Below are 27292 nucleotides of genomic sequence, written 5' to 3'. Positions count from 1 at the left end.
CTTGCTTTCTGTTGTAAATGGAAGATAAAGTATCTGAGCTTGATTTAGCCCTTGAGATACCTTTGGCATCCATGGTTGCACAAAGGACATACAGACATGAAATCATCACCAGATAACCCAGAAGTCACAGAAACCTAGGGGAACAGAGGACTTGATAAATTTATACATCTTTATTTATAAATATTTAAAATAATTATTGGCAATATCGATTTTTTGCTAATCAACCTGGAAATGGTTATGTTTGTATGTGTGTATATACACAATAACAACTAAAAAGAGAGAAGAAGCAATGTACAATTTAAATTTCTTTTCTTGAATTCTGTAGTTTTTAAGAATGCTTCACTTGTTTTACTACAGACACCATTTGAATCTTTATCTAATAGGTTGTGAAATAGTGTTCAAATATTTAATGAGTAGAGTTAGAGGTTCTGTAGAGATTTTACAGGGAACCTTGTTGGGTTTTCTTCACCAACACTTAAATTACTAGACAGTATGCAGTTTGACTTCAGGGATGATACCTGAATACTGATACTCATGCTTGTGTTTCTAGCCCCTAGCTCAGTGTCTGGCACATCGGATTTGGATGAATGGATACCTGAGTGAATTAGTGAATGACTACTCGCTTGAATCAAGTGATAAAGACAGGACTAATTAAACAAGACGATTGCTTCCTGAGGCTCTTAAAGGCTTAAATAAAAACAATGGTTGCAGGTTATTTAATGAGGAATCTACTTGAAAGATGGTGTTCAGAAGCCCTATAGTTCTGGAGACCAAGCAATATAAGGCAGTAGTGGCTGGATCATCAAGCAGGTTGTCATGCTGCTCATGCAAGCCTTCTTATTGGATGCAAATCTCTAGATAGGTCTTCAAGTCAAAGGGAATATAACATAGAATTTGGTCACTCTCATCCTTTTAGTGTATTCATTTGCTATTTCATTTCTTTCCATGTTTCCTGCCTGACAAGAAAGAAGAATTACCACATCAAAGCCTGCAACTCTCCTGAATCGTGACGAAAATTTGAATTTAGTGTTTGAAGAACATGAGAAAAGAAGAGGAGGAGAATAGTCATGGATTTTTCTGGTCATTAACTGCATTACATGTTGGGCTGGTCACAAAAACCATCTGACCTTTATTTTCCTAATGTGTAACTTGAGAATGTAGAATTAGATATTCATTGAATTCCCTTTAAATTTTATATTCAGTGATTTTAGCTAAATATATGCTATTTGGGGGGTAAATATAAATAGCATGGTAGTTAAGACCTACCTTTATTTCCTCCTCTGCTAATTTGGCAAAAACTTCTCTAAAGTAAAGAGATTTGCTCCCCCTCCCCTTAATTTGCTGATTTATTGTCATCTGTGCATGTAATGGGACTCAGAATGATCAATGGGTCCACAGTTCACCCCAGCCCTCTGCTGGAGACCTGAAACAAAGATGAGAAAGAATGCAGAGGACAAGAGTCTGGTCACCTAACTTCTCCAAGAAAAACAGTAACAGAGGACAAACTAAATCTCCACTGGGCTATGTCTGGTGGGGAGCATCTTACATTGAGGAAGATGGGGTTAAGGCAAGAGTGTAATCAAGAAGATGACCAACAAGACAGATGAAAATGAGGAACGAAAGTGGATTTGCGGAAAGAAATCCACCAGTGAATTTCAGAGAACTGGAGAATTAGAGAAGAAAGAAAGGAGATTGTGGTCAATTTTTCTGTGAACTATATGCTTAAATTTATTTTTTAAGAAAAAAAGCAAATGTTTCATTTCTAAATTTCTTTTTCTTAAAAACAAATGTTTTACATGTTAGAATAGTTTTAGATTTTTAGAACAGTTGCAAAAATAATACCAACAGTTGGCATGTATCCCACACTCAGTTTCTCCTGTTAACATTTGAGATTGCTGTGATACACTTATCACAACTAATGAATCCATATTGATACATTATTATTCGCTAAACCATGTTTTATTAAAATTTCACAAGTTTTTCTGAATAGCCTTCACCTGTTTCAGGACCCCATGCAGGATACATTACACTTAGTTGTCATGTCTCCTTAGACTCTTCTTGGCTGTGATAGTTTCTCAGACTTTCCTCGTTTTTGATGATCTTAACAGTTTTGAGAAGTATTGGTCATGTATTTCATAATGTCTCTCACTTTGTTTTTTTGTCTGATGTTGTTCTCATGATTTCACTGGGATTATAGGTTTTGGAGAGGAAGACCACAGAGGTCAAGTGTCATTCTTATCACATCATATCAAGGGTATATGCTATCAACAGGACTTACTGCTGATGATGTTAACTTTGATGGCCTGGCTGAAGCAACATTTGCTAGATTTCTCCACTGTAAAGTTATTTCCTCCTTTTTTTCCCCCTGTATTCTTTGGATGCAAGCCACTAAGTGTAGTTCACACATGAGGGGTGAAGAGTTCTATCCCACCTCCTTGAAGGAGCAGTATCTACATAAAATATTTGGACTATTTTATGGGAGATTTGTCTTTTCTCTCCTATGTTAATCATTTAAATTAGTATTTGACCCATTCTTTATTTGGGGTTATAATCCCAAGGTTATGAATTTTGCTGCCTAAAATCCTTTATGTAGTTGAATTTATTTTCTTGAACATACCCCTCTGAGGGACGCATAACTCCTCAGGCTGCTTTTGACATCTTTTCTATGAATCTAAAAGACTGACTTGGGAAAGGCTCCTTCTGTGTCATTACTTTTTACACTCAGGTACATATTATAATATATTTGATTCATAATTCAGAAACCAGGACATTTCTATCATGGTAATAAACCATCGATTTTAGACATTCCATTCAAAGAAATTACATGCAAACGTCATGACCCCTTGACACTGGGAATTTTAGTTGTTAGACCTTACCGTGTAAGGGTGTGATGACCTCAAGGAGAGTGGTTGAGACAAGGCTTGCTAGTGTCCTTGGCAGGCTGTAACATAATCAGGACATGATCATTGAGTATATATGTGTGTACTCACCTTTTGTTCCTCTATTATTAGTCTGTTTTAAACATAAATTTAAGATTTGATGCCATTCCAATAACCTTGAAACTTATTTCAAAAGACAGCAAATAAAATATCTTGAAAAATGCATATTAAGATGGCTGTTTTTAAAGTGTGTCAGCAATACCAAATGTACAACTTAAAATTACACATCCCCATGATTTTTTTCAATATCATTGACTATACTCCCTATGCTGTACTTTTTACCATCATAAGTTATTCATTTTATAACTAGAACTTTGTACCTCTTAATCTTCTTCACCTATTTTGCCTATCTCCACTTGATATTATTTTTAGTTGTTGTATCCATCAAGGTATGTTAACTGCTATAATAAATAACCTCATTTCAGTAGGTCAACACAATAAAGGTCTATTTCTCAGCCAAGTGAAGTCTGATATAGATACTTCTGATCAGGGAGCTCTCTGTATGACTCTCCATCCAGTCCCATGAGTGGGAAAGAGAGAGCATGCACTCGATCACATGCAATGTTTTAGGGGCAGGGCCTGGGAGTAGCCTATATTACTTCCACCTCTGCCTCCTTTCCATTGGCCAGTAATCAGTCCCACAGTCCCACAGAGGTGCAGAGAGGACTGGAAAATCCAGTCCCAGGGATAAACAGATTTTTGAACACAGAGCATTGTGCCTGCCAAAGCTGCTTAAACTATTTTCCTGAAACGAAGGTAGATTTCAACATAATTCTTTTTTCCTTCATAATTTTTCTTACTACTCACTCTTTTTTTTTTTTTTTTTTTTTAAGATTCTCTTCTTTTACCTCATGATTTGGTATCCTCTGTGACTCTATCCTTAATCAAGAGCATCTCTTCCCAGCCTGTGCTCTCCCTCAGTAATCTTGTTCATTTCCCTGGCTTCAACTGCTGGGGATTCCCACCTTCATTTCTACCATCCATATTTCTCCTTTGATCTGCTGGTTTGTATTTTCAAATGCTGACTAGGCCCATGTAGATGGCTCAGAGGCTCTCAAACTGAGCATATCCCAGGATAACTTTATTATCTTCCTCCTAAATTATATTCTTGTTTATCTCTTTTTGCTATTTCTGGGAATAGACCAATTTCAAAGTGGTTTCTCACGCGATAAACAGGGATCATTCTAGGTTTGTTTTTTTTTTTACTTCCTTTTCATAACACATCTGATTTTTATGTTCTTTAATCTTTATGCCCTAGGTAGTTCTTTAAATTTCTCTTTTGTCCATAATCACTGCTAAGTGCTTAAATTTAGGCTTTATTGTCTCTCATCCAGACTGTTGTAATCACCACCTAACCATTATTACTCTCTTAAAAACCATCTCCTGATGTCAGCCTCCATTTGGCCACCAAAATCATATTTTTAGATATAGACCTGATCAGCCCACTCCTGACCTAAAATCTTTCACTGTCTCCCATCTGATAAAAGCTATTAATCTTCTCTCAAAAGAAAAAATGAGACATGTGACAAATGGCCAGCCTTCCCCATATTTCCAACCCCCTCCTCACTTCCCAGCATGACTATTCTCACCTCATCAACAACCAGGACAGTAAGGGAAAATGTCAGTAAAGCTAACTCAGGATGTAAATGGTAGAAAGTAAAAACAAGCTAAATATCATTTAGGGCAAACCACTGATGAGATGCCATGAAAACCAATTATGAACCCCCGACCCAAAGGGCCACTAGCAGTGCTAAAGTTGAAGTTCAGCCATAAAAACAACACTTGAGGTCAGCCAGTACCAAAGCATGCTGTTAATGAAAAAAGCCTGAGGCAAGTGGCTCCAGGAAATTTGGGCATCCACAGCTAGTCTTTATTGGTTGATTACTGGGCTAGTGTATGTTTGAGGGAGAGACTGGGAAAAGAAAAAAAAAAAAGAATGATTCCAAAGCAGTATGTTAGGTAGATTGAATTTAAATTCAACTCTAAGTGAAATGAATCGAAGCAAAATCAATATTATATATTCCTAATGCGCAGAAAATACAAAATATAAATTAGCTTGAAGAACTCTTCCCTTTGAAATGGAATGGGGCACAGATATAATTTGAAAGGAGACTTCTAAAAAAATGAGACTTCTGTTTAGAAATGAAAAGTCAAATAATTCTCATCATTTTTATATTTGCTACTCTTTTATAGTGTGGATAAAGGACCTTAAGTAATAAGGTTAGAAACCTACCCATACTATGAACTAGCTTTCAGTTCCATTTACTAGAACACTATATTCCTGTCTAGAGGTTGAAATCTTATAAACAACAGATTTCTCACAGAGAAATTGAAGATCAAAGTATTAGAAATGTTTAGTGAGGGTCTGCTTCATGATTTGTACATGGTCATCTTCTTTCTGTACCGTCACATGACAGAAGGGGCATTGGAGCTGTCTCGGGTCTTTTACAAGAGCACTAATCTCTTTCATGAGGGTTTTACCCTTATGACCTAGTCATCTCCAAAAGGCCGCATCTTCAAGTACCATCACACTGAGGCTTAGAATTTCAACATATAAATTTGGAAGTGCAATAAACATTCAGTTTAATATGTATACCATTGGACAGAGCTTAGACACAAGACCACACATACCTACAAATGAAGATGTGAAATGGGATCCTATTATTTAAAGAAAAATTGATATGAGGGTGTACTTAGTGATAATATCACATTCTAATGTTTTACTCTGTTCCCTATAGCTGTTACCGAGTATGTTCTCCTTTCTCTACATTTCCTTAAAATTAGAGAATACCAGATAATTCATTTCTGTAATGCAACTACTGTATATGATGATCCTGTTATACTATGGTTTATGTGTTTCTTCCATTAACTTTCTATTAGTTAAGGTTCTCCAGAGAAACAGAACCAACAAGATATAAATAGATGATAGATGATGATAGATGATAGATAGATAGATAGATAGATAGATAGATAATAATTTATTTTAAGAAATTGGCTCACATGATTGTGGCAGCTAGCAAGGATAGGCCAGAGGCTAGAGACCCAGGAAGAGCTGATGTTGCAATTCAAGTCTGAAAGCCATCTGCCGGCAGAATTTTCTCTTCCTTGTGGAGGTCAATTTTTTGGTCTATTCAGGCGTTCAACTGATTAGATGAGGTCCAGCCACATTATAGAGGGCAGTCTATTTCACTACAAGTTCACCAATTTAGATGTTAATCTTACCCAAAAGCACTCTCACCTAAAGATTTAGAATCATGTCTGAGCACACATCTGGATACTATGGACCAGCCAAGCTGACACATGAACAACCATTACAAACAGGATACAAACTTTTTAAGAGAATAGGATGTAAACTCTTAAAAAATTAAATATTGAGAATAAATCCATTGGTACACACTTTAATACAATATATAAGACATATAATGACAAATAAAATTGACAAAGAAATTAGAAAAGTCAGATCAAAAGACTTTCCAAAAATATATAACAGCAAGCTCCGAATACAAATCCGAATTTCTGGCGGCACACCTGAGAGCTAATTCTTCTTTTCACTTAAACTCATCTCCTCAAACCAATTCTCTGTGCATAATACCATAGCCATTATTTCTAACTTTAGTTGTAAAAAATCATTTTCTCAGATAAAATAAATATTACTCATTAAAAATGTGTGTATCTTTCAGTATTTGAAATATTCTTGGTGTTCCAAATTTATTCTTTCATTCTATAATCTAATATTGATTTAGGTCATTTAATACCTATTTTGCATAAAGCAAGATGAAGCAAGAATTAAGATAAAGTTATCACCTTCAATAAACAAAATTTGAAGAGAGATAAGATCTTTGCAAAAATATTTTTGTTAACACTTTACTTATTTATTTAGAGAGAGAGTATGAGCTAGGGGAGGAGCAGAGGGAGAGGGAGACAGAGACTCTGAAGCAGACTCTGCACTGAGCGTGGAGCTGGTCGCGGAGTCCATCTCACAACCTCGAGATGATGACCTGAGGCAAAATCAAGAGTCAGATGCTTAACCAACTGAGGCACCCAGGCACCCCTGCAAAAGTATTTTTAATGTAACAAATGTGATGTTATAACATAAGACAAATTCTTTGAAAGTTCAGAATAAATTTTGAGTATCTGAACATTTTCAAACCTACATTACTGATATTACTTTGTAAAGCAAGCTTAGAATAATACAAAGGTGATTATATCTTTTTTTTTATAATACCACTAATTACTTCCTCAGCTGAAGTTCTATATCTGCCTTTAGAAACTAAACTTGCTTTGAATTCTATGAGTTTCTTCAGGTTTATTCAGTCCAAAGTGGCCAGTCCTACTTTCAGATTCCAAGTGAAGAAAACCAGGAAGTTTGAAGAGACCACTGGTTATAATTGCTCCATGGTAGCCACATCACATAGCTACCGTGCACTGGATGCCCAAAGGATGCTTGTCCACTTGTAATGAATTATTTGCTGGTCCTTGCTGCATTTCTTTTAGGTCATGATCAAATATTCAGTCCCTACATCTAAAACATGACCCCAACATGTTTCTGGCTTGACCAAAAGTAGTTTCTACCATGTCCACATTTTGTGGATATGTGCCCCTAAATGCAAACTTCAGTGTCAAAAACTGAGATAACAGTTTTGCACATTTCTCAGGAGAGTTTGGAGTCCTTCCTGCCAGCAGACTTCAGTTAGCATCAACTTTGTCTAATGAAGATATTCTAATAGCATTGAAAGTCAAAAGAGATGGGGTCAGGTTCTCCATTCTTCACTCTCAGAAATCTCTTTGGCTCTTATGTAAATTTTCCTACCTCTTCCCCAAACATGCACTCTGCCTACCAAAAGGTATTGTGGGGAGCTGTTTTAATTTAGCTACAAGTATCATTACACATAGTTATTATCTTCCCTAACATGTGAATGTGTCTTAAAATTACTTTGCATTTTGTGTTTGCTCTCTGGAAAGAAATGGGCAAAAGACATGAACAGAAATTTCACAGAGGAAGACATAGACATGGCCAACAAGCACATGAGAAAATGATCTGCATCACTTGCCATCAGGGAGATATAAATCAAAACCACAATGAGATACCACCTCACACCAGTGAGAATGGTGAAAATTAACAAGACAGGAAACAATAAATATTAGAGAGGATATGGAGAAAGGGGAACCCTCTGCACTGTTGGTGGGAATGTGAACTGGTGCAGCCACTCTGGAAAACTGTGTGGTGTTCCTCAAAGAGTTAAAAATAGACCTGCCCTACGACCCAGCAATTGCACTGTTGGGGATTTACCCCAAAGATACAAATGCAGTGAAACGCTGGGATACCTGCACCCCAATGTTTCTAGCAGCAATGTCCACAATGGCCAAACTGTGGAAGGAGCCTCGGTGTCCATCAAAAGATGAATGGATAAAGAAGATGTGGTCTATGTATACAATGGAATATTACTCAGCCATTAGAAACGACAAATACCCACCCTTTGCTTCGACGTTGATGGACCTGGAGGGTATTATTGCTGAGTGAAGGTACCACGTTCAAGGCAGAGCCTGGCCAGTGTACAGCAGGTGCTCAACAAATAATATTTGGTGAATTGATGCAAAGGAAAGGAAATAGGACCCAGAACCAAGATGGTTAGGTTGAAACACAAGCAAAAACACTCTCCGTAGACCTTGGCACGTTGCTTACTTTCTGAGCTCATTTTCCCCATACTGTCAAAGAAACAGGGTAAGCACCAGTAATTCTTTTAGTTGGGCATCAAAGAGAATCAGATGATGGGGCCCTGGGGTGGCTCAGTGGCTACCAGGTCCTGGTTTCAGCTCTGGTCACGGTCTCAGGTCATAAGATGAAGCCCGGCCTCAGGCTCCATGCTGGGCATGCAGCCTGCTTAACACTCTGTCCCTCTGCCCAGCCCTCACACTCCCTAAATGGATGGATGATAGATGATAGATAGATAGATGATAGATAGATAGATAGATAGATAGATAGATAGATAGATAGATAATGGATAGATAGATAATAGATGATAGATAGATGATAGGTAAAAAATAAGATCTTTTTTTACAAAATCTTTTAAAGAGAATCAGATGAAACAGAAACAGTGGTGCTTCTCAACTGTGGGCTTTATACCACATCTACTCGTTAATCAATTTTGTTTTGACGTTTTAAGTCATATATAAGGAAAAGTTGCAAGTGTTTTATATACAAACTGTATGTACTTAAGACGCGGCCTGTCTTAAATAACAAGGCATCTGGCTGAAACCTCTTTTATCTTAACACTCTAGGCAAAAGTTGTACCAAAGAATTAACCCCTCCAAAGAATTAGAACAGAGATATTTTGTGAAGAATAAAACTTACGAATGATAAGAAACAAAACAAAAAAACCAAAGTTGTACTCTGATATTACCTAGATTGTTAACTTAGGATATATGGTCTCCTTAAGACCATATTAGATCTTGGGTATGAGGGTTGCTATGAAATTGGTGTGATATACATCTCAGTTTAAAGTCACTCAACTGGGCAACCTGGGTGGCTCAGCGGTTTAGCGAAGCCTTCAGCCCAGGGTGTGATCCTGGAGTCCCGGGATCGAGTCCCACATCGGGCTCTCTGCATGGAGCCTGCTTCTCCCTCTGCCTGTGTCTCTGCCCCTCTCTCTCTCTCTCTCTCTCTCTCTGTCTCTTATGAATAAGTAAATAAATACAAAATAAATAAATAAATAAATAAATAAATAAATAAATGATAAAGTCACTCAACTAAGCAATTTGCCGAGAATGGAATGGAAGCTCAAAGAAGCTTTCTTTCAGAAAGGCAAATGAAGCTAATGTCTTTGTATAGCAGAAGGGAAAAATGTGATTGTTAAGTTAGGTGTCTGTTGCCTGGCCGAAGCACATCATATCTATACTTTCTCTCCATCAACAGCAGCCTTGTAAATCAGAAGGATAATTTTCTACTTCATTTAAGGGAAGGTAAGAAACTGGGTACCTGGAACTTAGTGAGAAAACTAAGTAGTGAAGAAGCTGAAGACAAAAGACTGTAACAATAAGGAAGTTAAATTTTGTAGTAGTAGTAAGTGACTACTTAGTGAAGCCATTAAAAATCTCAGTACGGTGGAAAAACCCCCAAAAAAGTCTTTGATCAAGTTGAGGATGAGCAGTTCTTTCCAGATTAGAAAGAGATTGGAGCTGAAGTTGACTTGACAACAGCTAAGGATCATTAACAAAGGTACAGAAATGTCTTTGAGTTTAATCTTGCTTTCAATTTGTCATTTACTTTATTTATTTTTTCTTTTTTTTTTGTCATTTACTTTAAAAGTAATAATTGTATTTCATCATTCTGTCCAATGTTTATGCTTTACTATGTTAGTAAGATTACATTTTAATGCATTAATATTAAAGTGTACACCCCTACAACATAATTGAGGCACTACCCAGCACTTTGTGGTAACATATTTGATTGAAAATCATCCAGAATAAACGAGCTAACTTTTGATGACTGGTCTTTCAAACCCATAATGGATCCTGTGAAGAGGCAGCTAATGTCATGCAGATTAAAGGTGGAAAGAATTCTAAACTCTATCAGAGATTTATGTTATGTTTGCAATGTAAATTTTTTTCCTGTTTATCATATAAATATTGTTTATAAAACAAACACATAAATAACACATACTTTATTTTTTAAAAATTGATATCTGGATAATTGTTTAGGTTTCTGTAGCAAACCCATATTTTTGAAACATATATTTATCTGCTTAGTATATTTTGTGTTCCTGATAAAAACTGCATTTTGTTTTGCATTTGCACACTGAATTATCAGACCTTGGTTTGTGACCGTTAGTAACTCTGGGTTGCGTTGACTTAATGGAATCGAAGTATGTGGCATTACTGAGGGATTAATGGCCAGCTAAGACAAGCCATGGTATAATGATCCACAGGAATTATCTTTACCAAGGTTATTATTGCTTTCTAGTGCTGAAATTCAGAGTAAGAAAGGTGAAATAAAACAAGACGGTTTCAATTATTACAGACACAACAAGGGATTATTTCTAGGAAATGAATGAGACAGATAAGTCAATTTGAATGATAAATAATATTCTCAGTGCTCCTTTTATGTGAAAATTTTGTAGCATCAGTTCTTCCCACACCAAAGTATTTACTTCACTAATTCTCTGGAGAAATATGAGTTGAAATAAAGGAACTAAAGTACTTAACTCAAGTATTGTGATACTTGAGGAATTGGTCAAGTCATACTTCTGTACTAAATAGACTTCCATACAAACACATCTTTTAATATAGTACACATGAGAAAAAATAATTATTTTGTTTTTATTTATTTTTTATTTTATTGATTATTTTCCCTAAATCTGTGTCTCTTAGGTACTTAAATGTAGTGTTAGAGATTCAATAATGACATTTAATATCCCAAAATATCAAACATCACATTTTTGGCTTTGTTGGAACTATTTGGGATGACCCAAACATCCATTTGCTTGTGATTGGAATTCAGTCAATTTAGTGTGGAAATAGTGGTTAACTTTTAAGAATAGTTTTATTCATAGATATTGAGGAATGATTTGTAACCTATTTGTCATGGTTTGGATGATGAAATCTTCCACACCATAGCTCAGGGCAAGGGGAATAATAAAAAGATCTCTGGTTGGTGCCTGCTCAGCTTCACCAGACAATTGAAACGTAGGCCATAAGCTGGAGAAAAGGCACATGTGATTCTCTGGATCCCAGCAAGTCTACAATCAACCAGCAAGGAAAATGTAGGGAAGCAGAATTTTCCCTGGAGTGCACAGGCAGCAGCAGATTTGGTTTATAGTAAGATCCTTTTAGGGGCGAAACTGGCCTGTGTAACCACCTGTCGTCTCCTTTGAATGACATGTGTGCTAGTTTTCAACAGCTTTAAGCCCAAGAGTAAGAGCTTGCAAAGTTTGTTTTTTTTTTTCAGTCATTTAAAATACATACTTAAATAAATATTGTATACTTAAATACAGATGTATATACATATGTACATGTATGTATTATATATTTTTAGATAAATGTGCATATATACATATGCATATATATTTCCAACTCCGAGAGTGGCATAAATTTACAAAGAGATTTTCACCGTGGTTCTACATTAGTGGAGGAATCCATCTTATTACTATCAAAGAAAGAGTTAATGGAATCTTTTCCTGCAAAGTTTTTTAAAGTAACTTATACGTCAGAGGTGAGAAATCAGACAATCAGAGGCTATCCCAAGCAAGACTATGTCACCTTTGATATCTTGATGAACAGTGCTTACCTTCTCCTTTGTTTTTATCTTCCTATCTCATGTATCTTTTCTTTTTTTTCTCTAAAGATTGAGACAGAGAGAGAGAGAGAGAGAGAGCAGGGGGGAGGGCAGAGGAAGAGGGAGAGTCCCAAGCAAACTCCACTCTGAGGACAGGGCCCGAAATCATGACCCCAGCCAAAACCAAGAGTCAAAGCCCAACTCATGTCTCTTTTCTATAAACTTACCATAAAAATAAAAACTTCAATGCACTCTTCTATACTATGCTATGTGACGATGTGCTGGGGCTCTGCAAATCCTGTGTTCCCTTTGCCCTCTGCCTCTCTATTGGTTTCCACCAATCATGGCTACTAAAGAAATACTAGAAGACATGTCCTTCCTGCTCTCTTCCTGTTCTTATCACTGTTGTTTTAGCAATGGCCCTCCAGCCTGGGATGGACAACTGGTCTCTCGGTTTCCTGCTTTATTTCAGCATTCTTAGAACTAACTTGAATGGTTCACTTTTAGAGATATAGGTACCAGCACCACATGAGAGATCCTCCCAGAACCTGATGGGTAGCAGCCACCCCTACTTTCCCCTACTTTCCTCTGCCTCCCCGGGCTCCGGTCCTGAGTTTCAGCTTCTGGGGCCATAAAGATAGGATTTTGTGAGAGACTAGATGTAGGGGAGAGATGCAATCGGACAACCTTAAGAGTCTGGTCTGGAGAATTGGTGGCTTCCTGCAGTCATTCCTTCTTTGTTACTTCAGTGTCACTCTTTGGTTTTTCATTTCTCTGATGCCTGTATAACTAACCACCTCCTCATGTTAAATTCTCATTGTTGAAATGCCCATGTTTCTGTTTTCCTGGCTGGACCCTTACTTATAAACCAGTTACCTAGAAAACCATTTTCTTTCAGTGCCTCAAAGAATCAGATGAACCAGCTTTAACCGCGTAGACTTAATTAGATTCCTCAAATATGTAGGCACAGGATATTAGGAAAATTATGAGGCAGAAAATCCAGGGATGGCTGTCAAGGAACTATCTCCTTATTTGATCACTGAGTTCTAGCCACATTGGTCATATTGCAGTTTCTCAGATGCTTCATACTTTCCTGGGTTGAGAGTCCCCACACATGCTGTTCCCTTTGCCTTCCAGACTCTCTCATTCCTTGTACTCTTCCTGACATTAACCTGATTCATATCTATCCCTTTTTCTAATTTAAAGTCATTTATCATTTCCTTAGGAGGGCCTTCCCAAGCCCTCCAGAGGAAGTCAGAAGACATGCTCCTAGCATCCTGTACTTCTTAAAAGAGTAGAATTTAAAGAAATCATTGAGTAATTACTTGCTAAGGACAAGAATGTAAGTTCAACAGGGCAGAAACCAGATGTGTAGAATATTGTCTATTTTATAACTATTTCTCTGGTTCTTTTAACTACAGAAGAGTTAAGTAACAATAAGGATACAAAAAATAGAAATTATTGGACACCAGCAGTGTGCTGGGCATTGTATTAAACATGCTCCTTGTATTACTTCATTAAGCTATCCCAACAGCCTCAAAATATGAATATTATTACCACAGTGAACAGAGAAGGAGCCTAAGGCATAGAAATGTTAAGTGGCTCGAACAAGATAGTACAGCGACAGAGCCAGAGTTCCAGACACTCTTACTTCAGAGCTTATACCTGGAATACATGATGAATGAAAGAACAAAGCTGATTGTTTAATTGCAAAGACAAAGCTTATGCTTAACAGAGAGGCAACACAGGTTAAGTTGGAAAGCAAAACAGTGTAGATTTTCCGTGATACCAGAACACAGAGAAAGGGCCGATCCCCAAGGCAGGGATGATGAGAAATTTTCAGAGTGGTTGGGAAAGCAGCTAGACCTTGAAGGTAGGGCTGTACTAGATAAGGAGAAAGAAGAAAGGCGGGCCTCTAAGGCAGAATAAACAGCCCAAGAAAGTGTCCTTCAACTCCTTCACCTTCAGATAATTTTTCAAAGCAAAGAAAACTATTGGAAAAATTATAAGATGTATTTTTTTTAGGATGGAGACTTTAAAGACTCATTTCCCAGCAGCCAAAAATAAGTACAGTTACCAATTTCTTATAAAGCATGTATAATTCAAAAAGGGCAATCACAAAGAACGCTGAAACACAGGGAGAAAAGCCAAGGTGTAGATGGGCAAGTGGCACACTGCATCAGAGGGCACCAGAACATGACGCCTACTATTGGCCACTGCAGATAGAGTGGAACAGAGCCACAAAAAAACTGGCAGAGTAGCATTTGTCCTGTAGAGCCAGGCAGGAAATCTGTGTTCCAAAATTGACACTGAGCTGGAACTCAGCATTCTCTGGATAAAGCCAAGAATAAAAGGAAGGATGCAGGATTCAATCGACAAAATCTTCAAAGCCAGAACCCAAAGAAGTCACTTACAGAAATGGGTCAGGAAGTGGAGCGAGTACTATTAGCGAAGCATAGATAGAGGCAAGCTTACAGAAATGGCTTATAGAATGGAATGGCTTACAGAAAATGGGAAAGGATAAGGATCAACTAATTAAATTAATTGATTAAAGGTAAAGATTCCTGGATTCAGGTTGATTTTTTTTTTTTTTTTTACTTCACTTAGGAGTAATAGTAAGTTCAAAATTAACATGTTCCTTTTTGTGTGGGCTCAGGCTCACATAAACCGAGTTGGATTTCTCTTCATGCAATCCACTTTGATTTTGATACTTATTATCCCTTTGCAAATGATAAAATTGGCCTACCATAGGAAAGGATATGTTATCTATTTTTGCCTGGTTTTGTCTTATTTATTCTAATAGTTTTACTATTTCATATTGTTAAATTCTGAGAATTCTATTTTGATATTCTGTTAAAAGTACTCCCAGACACTGACATATGAAATAAATGAATTGAATGAAATAAATACATTGATGTATACAGTTTTGCAAAACTGAAATTATACACTATATGTTGTATTCAAAACCCTCTTTTTTCTACTCAGCAATATGTTTAGACTTCTCTCTATAACAATAAAATAGTTCTTCATCACTTACCCTACATTTTCTTTTTTTAAAAAAGGTTTTTATTTATTTATTCATGAGAGACTCAGAGAGAGAGGCAGAGACACCGGCAGAGGAAGAAACAGGCTCCCTTCTGGGAGCCCAATGTGGGACTCAGTCCTGGGACTCCAGGATCATGCCCTGAGCCAAAGGCAGATGCTTAACCACTGAGCCACCCAGGCATCCTTATGAGACATTTTCAAAATGGGATATTGAAGTCCAGAGTAAAGCAACTAGTCAAAACTCCAAAAACAGATGATTTAGAAAAAGAACTCATTAAACATCAATTTTTATGTAACACAACACAAACGAACTTACAACCAATGTGGGCCTTGATCAGTAGGTACTTACTGCATAAGATAAACAAAAACCCACAGGAATTGCAAAGCCTAGAAATGATAAAGTCCTAACAATCTTCTTAAAGTAATTTGTAGTCTACAGAGCAGTTGTGTAGAAATCATTTGATTTTTTTCAAAACAATCCAATGAGTTAGCTAAATCAGCTACTTGATTAATGATTAATGTTGATAAATGTCTCCCATTCTACTGTATCATCTCCACCTGCATAAAAAATTTCACTTCATTCCTCTGCTCTTCACTCACAAGAAATCGTATTAACCAGTGGTTCAGAACTTGCTGTCTCCACTTCCTCATTCAAATATTGTCTTCAGTACATATTCCAACCTTATTACTCTATTGACTTCCACTTTTCTAAATCCAACAGAGATTCTTCTGTCTTCATCTTTCTAAACCTTCCAACAGCATTTTATATACATTAATACCTCCTAAAAACTTGCTCTTCTTTTGGCTTCCATGGAACTGCATTCTCCTCAGTTTCCTTCACAATTACTAGCTGCTTTTTCTTATTTCCCTTTGCCAAATTCTACCCAAATTCTTAGTGTTTATGTACCTTGGGAATTTTTCCTGAGCCACCTTCTCTATATTTTTGCCTTAGTTATTTCATCTAATCCAATGGTTTTAAAAGTTACCCATACTCTGATGACTACCAAAGTTGTGTTTCTAGCCCTAATCCATCCACCCCTCAAGCTCCAGACTCATATTCCCAACTGCATACTGGACAACTCTATTTGAATGCCTAATAGAATTTCAAACTCAACAAATCTAAAATAATACTCCCCTTCCCAACAACAACAATCACAGCAGCAAAGTCTAGGTATTTCTCTCATCTTCATTGTATGAGTAAATTTTATCGCCACTTATCCCATTGCTCAAGCCAACACTGTGGAATACTCTTAGTACTTCCTTTTCCATCACCCTCTCATACCTAGTCTCTCCAAGTCTTGGGGAAATTCTAAGTCCTTAATAGTTTTCGGATTTGTCCAACTAATTCTATACCCACTGCGAGCACTCCATTTCAAGAAGTGTTTGAAGGTCAGACTGAAGATTCTCCACTTATAAGCTGTGTGATCTTGGGTAAGTTACTTAAATTCTCTGTGCCTCAGTTTCCTCATCTGGAAAATGGTCTACCTAATAAAATCAATAGGGTTGTGAAAAGTAATCAGTCAACATATATAAACAATTAACAACAGAAAATGGAGTTTTTAGGTCATGATCAGAGCTCTTGTTTCATCTTAAGTTGAAAAAAATCAACACTCCTCTGAAAAAAATCAACACCCCTCTGAAGAACTTGATGGAATCCAGAGTCCACAGAATGTCATCTATATGCTTAGGATACAACTCCCCCATAAGTACTTTATACACACACAAAAAAAGAGAAAAATGTGAACCAAATTCAAAAGGGAAGATAATTGGGGCTCTTTGGTTAGCATCTGACTCTTGATTTCAGCACAGGAAGTGATCTCAGGGTCATGAGTTTGAGCCCCTGTTGGGCTCCGTGCTCAGTGGGGAGTCGGCTTGAAGATTCTCTTCCTCTGCCCTTCTCCCTTCTTGCACACACATGCACACACACTCTCTCTCAAATAAACAAATAAATCTTTTTTAAAAAAGATTCTCTCTTTCCCTCTCTCTCTGCCCTTCCTCCCAAGCCTCCTTCCAAAAAAATAAAGAAAGAACGAATAGACGAACAATGAAGACAAACCCTAAAATGATCCAGATGTTCAAATTAACAGACCAGGATTTTAAGGAGCTATTACAGCTATATATAATATTACAAAAAACAATATATACATAATGTAAAAAAGCAGGAAAATTTGGCAGAGAAACAAACTATAACAAAGAACCAAGGGAAATTATAGAACTGAAAAATACAAAACTGAAATTAAAAAAACTTCACTGGATGATGTTAACTGACTAGAGATGACAAAAGAAAGTAAATTTGAAGAGAGATCAATAGCTTATCCAACTCAAATAACAGAAAACATTGAAAAAAATTTACAGACTTAAGGACCTATGGGATAATATCAGTAAGTCTCATAAAATGTCATCAGAGTCCCACAAGGAGAGAAGAAAGAGACTGGCAAACTCATCGAATAGTCATTTAAATTTGTGCATTTCAAATATGTATGTTTTATGACAAAGGAAAAAAAAGAATAAAAAATACAGATTCCTAGTTAATTATACTCATGCTGTCGTGTTTAGGAGTAAAGTGTGCTGATACCTGTACTCTGAAATACATCCAAAAAATAAGATGGCCTGATAGAGGAGTGATTAGAGGGATACATATACAACAAAACAAGAACAGGAAAAGGTTCATTCTAGAATCTTGGTGGTAGGACTGTAGTGTAAAACTTTAAAGTTTTCTGGATTTTTGGGCAGCCCAGGTAGCTCAGCGGTTTAGCGTGGCCTTCAGCCCAGGGCGTGATCCTGGAGACCTGGGATCGAGTCCCACGTCGGGCTCCGTGCATGGAGCCTGCTTCTCCCTCTGCCTGTGTGTCTGCCTCTCTCTCCATGTCTCCCATGAATAAATAAATAAAAACCTTTAAAAAAATAAAGTTTTCTGGATTTTTATAATAAAATGATGAAAAATTATAAATTAAGTAATATATTTTCAGTGGTTTTTTTTTGTCTAAAACTTAGAGAAAATAAATATATTATTTATGACACAAAGTGCTTACAAGAGTATAAATGCTATAGATGCATTATTATTATTTGGACCACTTTTATCCTTCCTGGACAACTATAATAATCTCTTAGCTAATCTTTTTTTTTTAAGATTTTATTTATTTATTCATGAGAGATACAGAGAGAGAGAGGCAGAGACATAGGAAGAGGGAGGAGAAGCAGGCTCCATGCAGGGAGCCCGACGCAGGACTTGATCCCGAGACTCTGGGATCATGCCCTGAGCCAAAGGCAGACACTCAACCACTGAGCCACCCAAGCATTCCTCTCTTAGCTAATCTATCTTCACTTTCTCCCTCTCTGATTTTTTCCCCATTCAGTAGTCAGAATGACATCGTAAAAATGTAAACCTGGGCACATTGATTTCCTTGCTTAAAATTCATTCATGGCTTCTCTTGCTCTTTGAATAAAATTCAGTCTCCTTAGAGGCTTCAAGGTCTACTCCCATGGAGCACATGTTACCTGACCTACCAAACCTTTTCCCGTGGGCAGACTTTGCACTTGTTGTCCCTTCTGCCTGTGATGTTTTCCCCTCAGCTTCCGAGCGGCCCAGCAATTCTCATTCTTTAGCCCCATCTCATCATCCTTTTTTATTTCCTTCATAGCAGTCAGCACAATTTGTGATTATTTTGTTTTTCATTTATTTGCTTATTGTCTGTCTTCCCACCTAGAGCTTCATAAAGGTAGAGATTTCTCATTCTTGTTCACTGCTGCTTCTGTGGGGCCTGAAGTGGGCTCTAATTAGACATTAAGTATTTTGTCTAATACCTCAAAGTTACTAAACTGCAGAGCTGGCATTAAACTCCAGTTATTCTGTGAGAAACTAGACTGTGTGATTCTATCCCCCTGAACTCTCTCATCTAGTAAGGAAAAGACCACATACAGAGTTAGAGTAACAATTGGTTCCAAGCTTCAGAAAAATCCCCTCCACTTCATTCTCCTCATATCTTTTCCCTTGAGAATCCATGTGCATCATCAATAAGCATGTATCATGCCTCTGATCTTCCACATAAAGTCTACCACTAAATACTGTGTTATTTTGCTTCATGAATATCTCTATTCTCTCGTTATCCCAGCCCAGTCTACCTCTATCCTTTGTCAAGACTACCATGACCAAATTGGTCCCCCTTTCTCCAATCTTGCCTTCTCTCTATGCTGCAGGCAAGATAATCCTGTGAAAGAGAAATCTAATCGTATGGTTTCCCCACTCCAAATCCTACAACAGGATGAAGTCCAATCTCATTTTATTTAGGCTGTATTGCATTACATAGCTTTTGCTGTGCTTTTTATAACCCCCAGAATTCTGACTCAGTTTGTCCCTTAACTGGCTCCCAACAAAGTAAATAGTTTCTAGGATCGATGGCAGCTTTGAGATGACAGGCAGAGAGCATTGTGTGATCAACAATTCAATCATTAAAAAAAGATTCCTAGAAAAGCTGTTTCGGGGTCTTCCCTGTTACAAAGAAAAGAAAGAGAGGGGAAAGAAAGAAAGAAAGAAAGGAAGAAAGAAAGAAAGAAGAAGAACGAATCCAGAAGAAAGAACGGAAGGAACAACGAAATAGAACGACAAGAGAAATACAGACAGAAAGACCAGCTTACGAAATACGTAAATAAAGAAAGAAAAAAGAAAGGAAGGAAGAAAGAAAGAGAAAAAGAAAGAAAGAAAAAGAAGGAAAGAAAAAAAAAGGACAGTAATCATAATTCATGTAGATTCTGGTGCCTGGTTGTTAAGAATATATATTAGTCTCTTGTCACTATTGTGTTCCCAGATGACAAAAATTTCTCTAGAATTACAAGCTATGGCAATTCCCAAATTTTCATTAAATGTACAGCAATCACCTGATGATGTCTTCAAGGACTGAGTTAATGAAAACAAAGTCTGTTATGGAAAAACATAGATTTAATATTTACTTTCCAGGTAAAGATACCACAAACAAACTACAATCCCCTCTAATGTTTGCATAACTATCAGGCTTCTGAAATTATACTTGTTCATTTGTAAAATTTTACAGGTGTAGCACCAAGTTCTGCTCAAGGGACTATTTAATAGATAGTGACTCTCATCCAAAGGTATAAGAAATGCAGGCGTTTTAAAGTTGCCTTTAATGTCCAGAGTACAGGAAAACACCAAGAGGAAAAATACCATTAATATTTCAACTACTTTTCTGCCACATTTATTTTATCTATAGGTGAACATCCTGAGTGTTACAGGGACATTTGTCAGATAGCATATTTTCCTGACTGCATCATGTGATGTGATATGACTCAGGGTACAACTTGCTGCCATTGAGAAGTGAGAGACACAGAGCAATGACCAGTTGAGGACACAGACCACTTGTTTCCTGGAGCATGCATGCCTCGTGCTTGCTGACCACGAGCAAGAGGGGAGAGCTGGGACTGGTAAGAGCTCTATCAGCCTGGGTCACATTTACTTGATACCCGTGGTAGAGAATGTCATGCCCACTGGTCAAATCTAATCCCCAGTGTGCTTGATCTGGTACTGAACGTTTTAGCCAGCCCTGCCCAAAGAATTTCCCCTACTGGGCTTCTGTGGTTATGCTATTAAAGAAGAGACTCTGAACCAGCAGTGAACAGATAACTGATCATATTTCAAATGAATTATAACTGAACTCCAGGTAAACAGAGTTTGGCAAAAAACAAAAAAAAAAAACAAAAAAAACACAAAAAAACACAAACCAGTGAACCCATTTAACAAACTCTCTTCTTCCTTTCCATATCTCTTCCTCTTGCTTTACGACTGAGACTTTCACATCCTCTCTTTTGTGCCTTCCCCTCCCCTCCTCCAGTCCTACCCTCTATTCCTGACTATCAGCCTACATTATTGCATATACAGGTTTAGGGAAATTCTCAACATTGTGGAATCTCCATTTCCTCAACCACAGAGTGGAGATGATAATATTGTGTCGCAATGAATTTGTGCTGTAGAGTGATTACCACAGTGCTTAGCTAAATGGCACAGAGATCAAGTTTTCTCTTAAGCCAGTGCTTGTTCATTGAAGACTGCCCCCAGTCCCGACTTACAGCTGGAGATTGCAGCTGAATGCATAAGGACACAGTCACTGAGCACCGGCCATATATTTGCATTGGAAGAAGGAGGGAGAAATCTAAGAATAAAAAAGAATGCACAAAGACATTCTAAATGTGGTACTGCAGATGATGAGGCTGATTCACCCTTGACACATTTCATTTTACAGGCTGAGATTACAATAACAAGTGTGTACTGAGTTTCATGCTAAAACCTTATTCATGAACCCGCCATGCTGCCATAATGATAGAAGACTAGACTTGTTCCAAATAAAGGAGTGAGCTACAGCCAACTTTTGATTGATGAAGGACAGCTGATCTGATTTGGAGCTCCTCTGGGGCTCCTGCAAGGCCACATTTCTGTCACATGCACCATTTTAATGTCAGCTTTCCTGCTTGGAGGCTGAGCCTGGAAAGGAGCCATAAATTACTTTCAATCATGCATATGCCGAAGCTGGCTAGAGAAGATGGGATGTCAACCCGCATTTTTTGGGGGGAGCAAGGGAGGCCAGATGTAACCCAAAACATCCCAAGAAACCATCTGAATCATCATCTTTTGCTTGTCTCCTCACTGCTCTTCCTGTCTTCTGTGTATCCTCAGATTATAGCTGAGAAACTGGCAGCGCTGGAAAGAGGTTGGGGCTTGGATGCAATCAAGGTGGCAAGGCTAATAAGTGTAATTAAACTTCTATACAGCCCCTGATTCATTCAATCAGGCATTTCATAAGCATCTATTGTATCTCCACATCTCCAGAAAGCACTACATTCAAGCCCATTCTAAGAAACTTTCTTTTGTTGGAATAATTCCCAACCATGGCTCTGTCTAAATTTCCTGTAGGATTTTTTTCTGGGGGGGAGGGGGATACATATTCCTGGACCCAACTCTCCAAAGATCTGATTCAGCATTTCTAGAGGGTTCTCAGCATCTGTGTTCAGATATGCAGCAAATTTCCCCTTAGCATTTTCCTCTCATGAATGTTTTTCTCCAGCCATACTCTCTCTGGTCACAATCTTTGTCTATTCATAGTAATAAATTCAGCTGATCAGATCAACTAAATCAGGACTTCTCTTTGCCCACACACAAAAAAATTACCATCCATTGGATAAATACATACAAACTCTGATTAGGTTGCTCAAAATATACTACATAACAATGACCAGGCCTTGTGCTGCCTCTACTGGTTTAACAATGGTCTTCTGGAAGCAATAGTCTCTACATAGAACAAACTAAAGGAGATTTTCAGACCAAGGTAAGGTGGTGCTTTCAGGAAGATTTCCAAAGTCAGGCAGTTTAGCTGACACTTAATCTGACCCAAAGTAAAGCTGGCCCTACCCCTATACCAGGCTCTCAAGATTCAGAAAGGGTTGGGGGGTACGCAGATTTCTTCCTTCCTCTCTTCAGAAGTAGGAGCCTAGGATATAGGCCTCTATTTAAGCATAGAAACCTGAATCCTAGGACAGAACTTGACCTCAGGAGACCCTAGAGAATCTGAAAAACAGATCAGCAACTCCCACATAATCAGGAGTTGGCAGAGAGTGTTGGATAAGTTTAGAAAGATGATTAGTTCGTGCTTGACTTAAATGTTCTGTCTAATTTTCATTATATAGTTGACATATTTTAAGTTTGAGATTATCCGTGCCAGTTTTTTTTTCCTTAATCTGGAATTGGATGGATTACATTGTCTAAAACATGAAATTCTTTATTATCTGATTCTGGAATGTACTACTGAGGAAAAAAGATCTATGTGATCTTGAGCCCAAGAGGTCTAAGCAAGCTGTGAATTTAAGCCTTCCATGAACAAAATATTTGAAGGTGATATTTTTTTCAAAGGCACTTCCACTCCTGTGAATCCAGGACCACTAGACATGTTGAGTTTAATAAGCAGAGGATGATCAATAAATAATAGCAGAATTTGATTCTTTAATTCTGATTGAAAAGAAATAGATGAAAGAGAAACACAAAATGGCATAGGCACTCAGATAGATTTCAAGAGTTAGAAAGTAATAACCGAAACAAATGCCTGTTAGACTAATTGAGTTAGAACTTAAGTGAGTTGGGAAGAATGGAACAAGTTATTTTTGGTTTTCTCCTACCACTCCACCCTCCCCCAGTCATCACAAGCAATGGAATAACCTGATTCAGTAAGTAAGCTTTGCATCACTGGCATATAACACAGTTTTGGTTAATGCATAACTGGCTAGATAATAAAATCAGAATACTGGCATTTAAAAAACCCAACTGCTTTTGGAAAGTAACCTGAGGGTATCTTTCATGAGCCCACTCATATACTTTAAACTTCATCTGTTCCTCATTTGACTGTGATATGATGGCATTACGTGGCTTAGGTATGTCCTAGGTTGTAACATGGAGTCGGTCACTCAGACTACAGAGCTTGGAATCAGGGTTCATGGGACAAAGCTCATTTCAAATATCTGGCATTCTCTGAATGTCAGAATAATTAGAGATTAAATGAGAGAAAATGTGAGACATAGAAAAGGGAAAGAAAAGTTTGAGATCACAAATACAAGATACCAAATTTTATTTCTTATACTTATTTCTCTTGTTGCCTCTTTTCATCTTCCTCCCTTGACTCTTCTGTTTCTTGTATACATATGCCCCCATCTGTATACATATTTATGTACATACACAAACACATGCATTCCTGTATTTATTTTCTTCCTTCATTAAAATTGTAAAACCAGTGCTACTTACGTGGGAAGAGCATGAAACTGATAAAGTAACAAAATCACATTTCGTTGCAGAAAGACTATAGCTGGGGCACATTTATTAGTTGGAGATCAGAAATAAGTAGGGAGAAAAGCATGTGAGTAGTGAGGGAAAGTCTTCCAGGCCACACTTAGCCAAGATTTATTATTTTTTCCTGCTTAAATCCAAGTGGTCTATAAAACCATTCTCACGATGAAGCTGCAGAAGATGCTTTAACAAAGGAGAGAAGAAAACACATTACAAGCATTTCCAATGAACTGGTTAACAGAATATATAACATTGGAGGGGCTTCTCATGTCTAAAATTTCATGCATTGGCTTGGGTCCATAAAAGTGAAAACAGGAGAATAAATGACTAGGGTGATCATAAAACAGCTAACTATGTTTGTGAAGTCAAACAGAAAGTCTGAGCTTTAAACACCTGCAGACTGAAAATCAAAAGCTCTGTAGCTCTGTGTATGCTTTCATTCTAAACAGTGACCAGTTTGACCAGAGCCAGCATGGAACAGAATGTGATATGGAAACAGATGAAGCCCAAGTGGAAAAATGAAAACATGAGAAATCTCTAGACTAAGGGAGAATAGTTCCTAGCAAGGAGAGGCTAGTGGTCAGAACCAGACCTGTGGCTTGCCCTCCTGAACTTGCTAGTTCACATATTCAGATATTAGTGTCCTCTGTTACTTCTGGGAGGATCTACCTTCAGTCTTGTGACATCCACATCTTCCAGAAGCTTCTCAAAGAACATAGGCCTGAGCTGGTTGCAGGCTCTTGCAGCATGGTGGCAATCTGATATTCTGGAGACCCAGTTGAGTTGAGCAGTTAAGCTTATCAGGTATATTTCTTTTTATAACATTTCCTGAGCAAAGTTAAATTTTGTTTACATAGTTTCCTCTGAACTAGGCTATGATGTTTTGGGAAAAAACCACTGTGGTCTTATTCATTCATATATCCCCAGTGCACATAGTAGATGTTCAAAAATATTTATTGAATGAATAAATGAATAGATCAACCTGCCCCCCCCTTCTTTTCATTTTTTTTCAACCTGCCCCTTAATGCAGAAGTGGCCTCACAATAAATTGTTGATGGTCATGTATTCATTCTAAATATATTTTCTGTGTGTTCAGCTATTGTACTAACTAACTAGGGGTGAAATAAGTAAATGAAAGGCCATGCATGCCCTCCAAAACTCACCTCTCAAGGGGAAGACAAGGATATCATGGGCAGAAAGAAGAGGACAAGCTCAAAAGACAGTGAGGAGACCAAATCCATAGGTCTTGGTGTCTGTTTCTCACTTAGAGGGAATAAATGCATGATAAAAAAATTAGAAGAGCTCAGATTAGAGAGATAGACATGAGAATATCTAATCTAAGAGGGAAGGCCAGGGTACTTGGGTAGTTCAGTGGTTGAGCATCTGCCTTTGTCTCAGGTCCTGATCCCCAGGGTCCTGGGACTGAATTCCACATCTGGCTTCATGCAGGAAGCCTGCCTCTCCCTCTGCCTATGTCTCTGCCTCTCTCTGTGTGTCTCTCATGAATAAATAAATAAATAAATAAATAAATAAATAAATAAATAAATTTTTAAAAATGAGAAGGAAGGCCATTTGAAAGAAAGGAGGTAGCTAATGCAGTGAAAACCCTGGAGGTCCTTCCTCCCCCTCCAAAATGAGCCCTAAAATACAAAACAGTGTAGGTAATAAGTACACCTCCAACTACTGTGAGTTCTCTGCATCTTAAAGCACCCTAGCCCATTTTTGGCAACTCTGAGAAATCGAATGTCTACTTTGATATACTTTCTTCCCACTGACCCATCCATGAAAACCATATGGAGCAGGTTAAATTCCTCTTCTATATGACAGCCCTTCAAAGGCATGCCCTCCTTTTCTTTCAGCCAAGGTTCATACAATATGATTTCCAGACTTTTCACCATTTTTGTCATTCTCATGCTTTTAGAATTGGAAAATGGAAACTCCAAGAGAATTTAAAAGATAAGAAATCTAAAAATACGGTTGGTAGGACTGGTGGGTGGAGGCAGGCATAATGGAAGAGGAAAAATTAATCACCTTCATGTTAAGAACTAAATCAAGCCTGGGGCGCCTGGATAAGTGCAGTGAGTTGAGCATCTGACCCCTGGTTTTGGCTCAGGTGGTGATCTCAGGGTCATAATCTCAGGGTCATGAGATCAAGGCCGGTACAGGGCTCTGCGCTCAGTGCTGAGTCCGCTTGAGATTCTCTTTCTCCTCCCTCTGCCCCTCCTGCCCATGCTCTCTCTAAAAAATAAATAAATGAATCCTTAAATTAAAAAGAACTAAATAAGGCCCTTTTAATACAAACTCAAGTTCCACAGGATCTGCACCTAATTCTTTGGTATCTTATTATCCTTGTCCAGTTCATTTCCCATTTACTTTCTTATAGCATTCTCTTTTGTGAGGTCAGTCAACTTGTCATTAAAATACATTAATTCTGTTTTCCTTTTCCTATTCTTCTAAATACTAAAATATTTATTAAAATAATGTTTACTGGCAGTGGGGTGACATAAGTGTTCCATAGTCTTTTAGAAATAAAATATACTGGGATCCCTGGGTGGTGCAGCAGTTTGGCGCCTGCCTTTGGCCCAGGGTGCCATCCTGGAGACCCGCCATCGAATCCCACGTCGCGCTCCCGGTGCATGGAGCCTGCTTCTCCCTCTGCCTATGTCTCTGCCTCTCTCTCTCTCTCTGTGTGTGACTATCATAAATAAATAAAAAATAATTTAAAAAAAAAAGAAATAAAATATACTTAAAAGTGAGGCCATAGGCAATGATGAGCTGGCTTTATCTTTGGACATCTTAAGTCCTTCAAACATTTCCTTTGTAGCAAATTGTAAAGAAAAAAAATGTGAATATTTTACTATGTCACATGGCTATAGTTATTTATATACATTGAAGGTAAAGGAAGGAAGAGGTATAAACTCAATTTTTTGTTACATAAATAATTAGTCTAATAGTTTATAAAATAAGGAAAGATATTTCTGCTCAATCAAGGAAGAAACAGTTTCTTCTAAACATTAAGGATCTATTCAGAAATCATCTCTTTCAACTGGACTTTCATCTTATTTCCAACATTTCAAATCACATATCTCTTAAGTAATATATTCCATTTTCATTGATTGGATAGATTCAAAAGAGTTTCTTTCACTCTTCCCCTTTTCTCCATAAAATCATTCACCTTGCAATGCAGCTTTCACCTCATCT

General features: G+C 37.6%; 1 long non-coding RNA gene across 5 annotated transcripts; it reads right to left on the bottom strand.

Annotated features, from left to right (window-relative positions):
- LOC119876430 lies at window positions 1-26293 on the bottom strand. 5 transcript variants are annotated; one of them, XR_005362022.1, is made up of 6 exons: window positions 26123-26293; window positions 25255-25354; window positions 24761-24857; window positions 24050-24274; window positions 2877-2941; window positions 1879-2185 (listed from the first exon to the last, which is right to left on the bottom strand). It is a non-coding gene; the product is annotated as an uncharacterized LOC119876430 (long non-coding RNA). The 5 variants fall into 5 exon arrangements; XR_005362021.1 differs by having other exon boundaries at window positions 24761-25354; XR_005362020.1 differs by having other exon boundaries at window positions 24050-24919.
- Between the last annotated feature and the right edge of the window lie 999 nt (window positions 26294-27292).

Source organism: Canis lupus, chromosome 7 (assembly GCF_011100685.1).
Source record: "Canis lupus familiaris isolate Mischka breed German Shepherd chromosome 7, alternate assembly UU_Cfam_GSD_1.0, whole genome shotgun sequence".
NCBI classification, from domain to species: domain Eukaryota; kingdom Metazoa; phylum Chordata; class Mammalia; order Carnivora; family Canidae; genus Canis; species Canis lupus.
The sequence above is the reverse complement of the archived record's forward strand: the minus strand, read 5'-3'. Positions and strand labels throughout refer to the sequence as shown.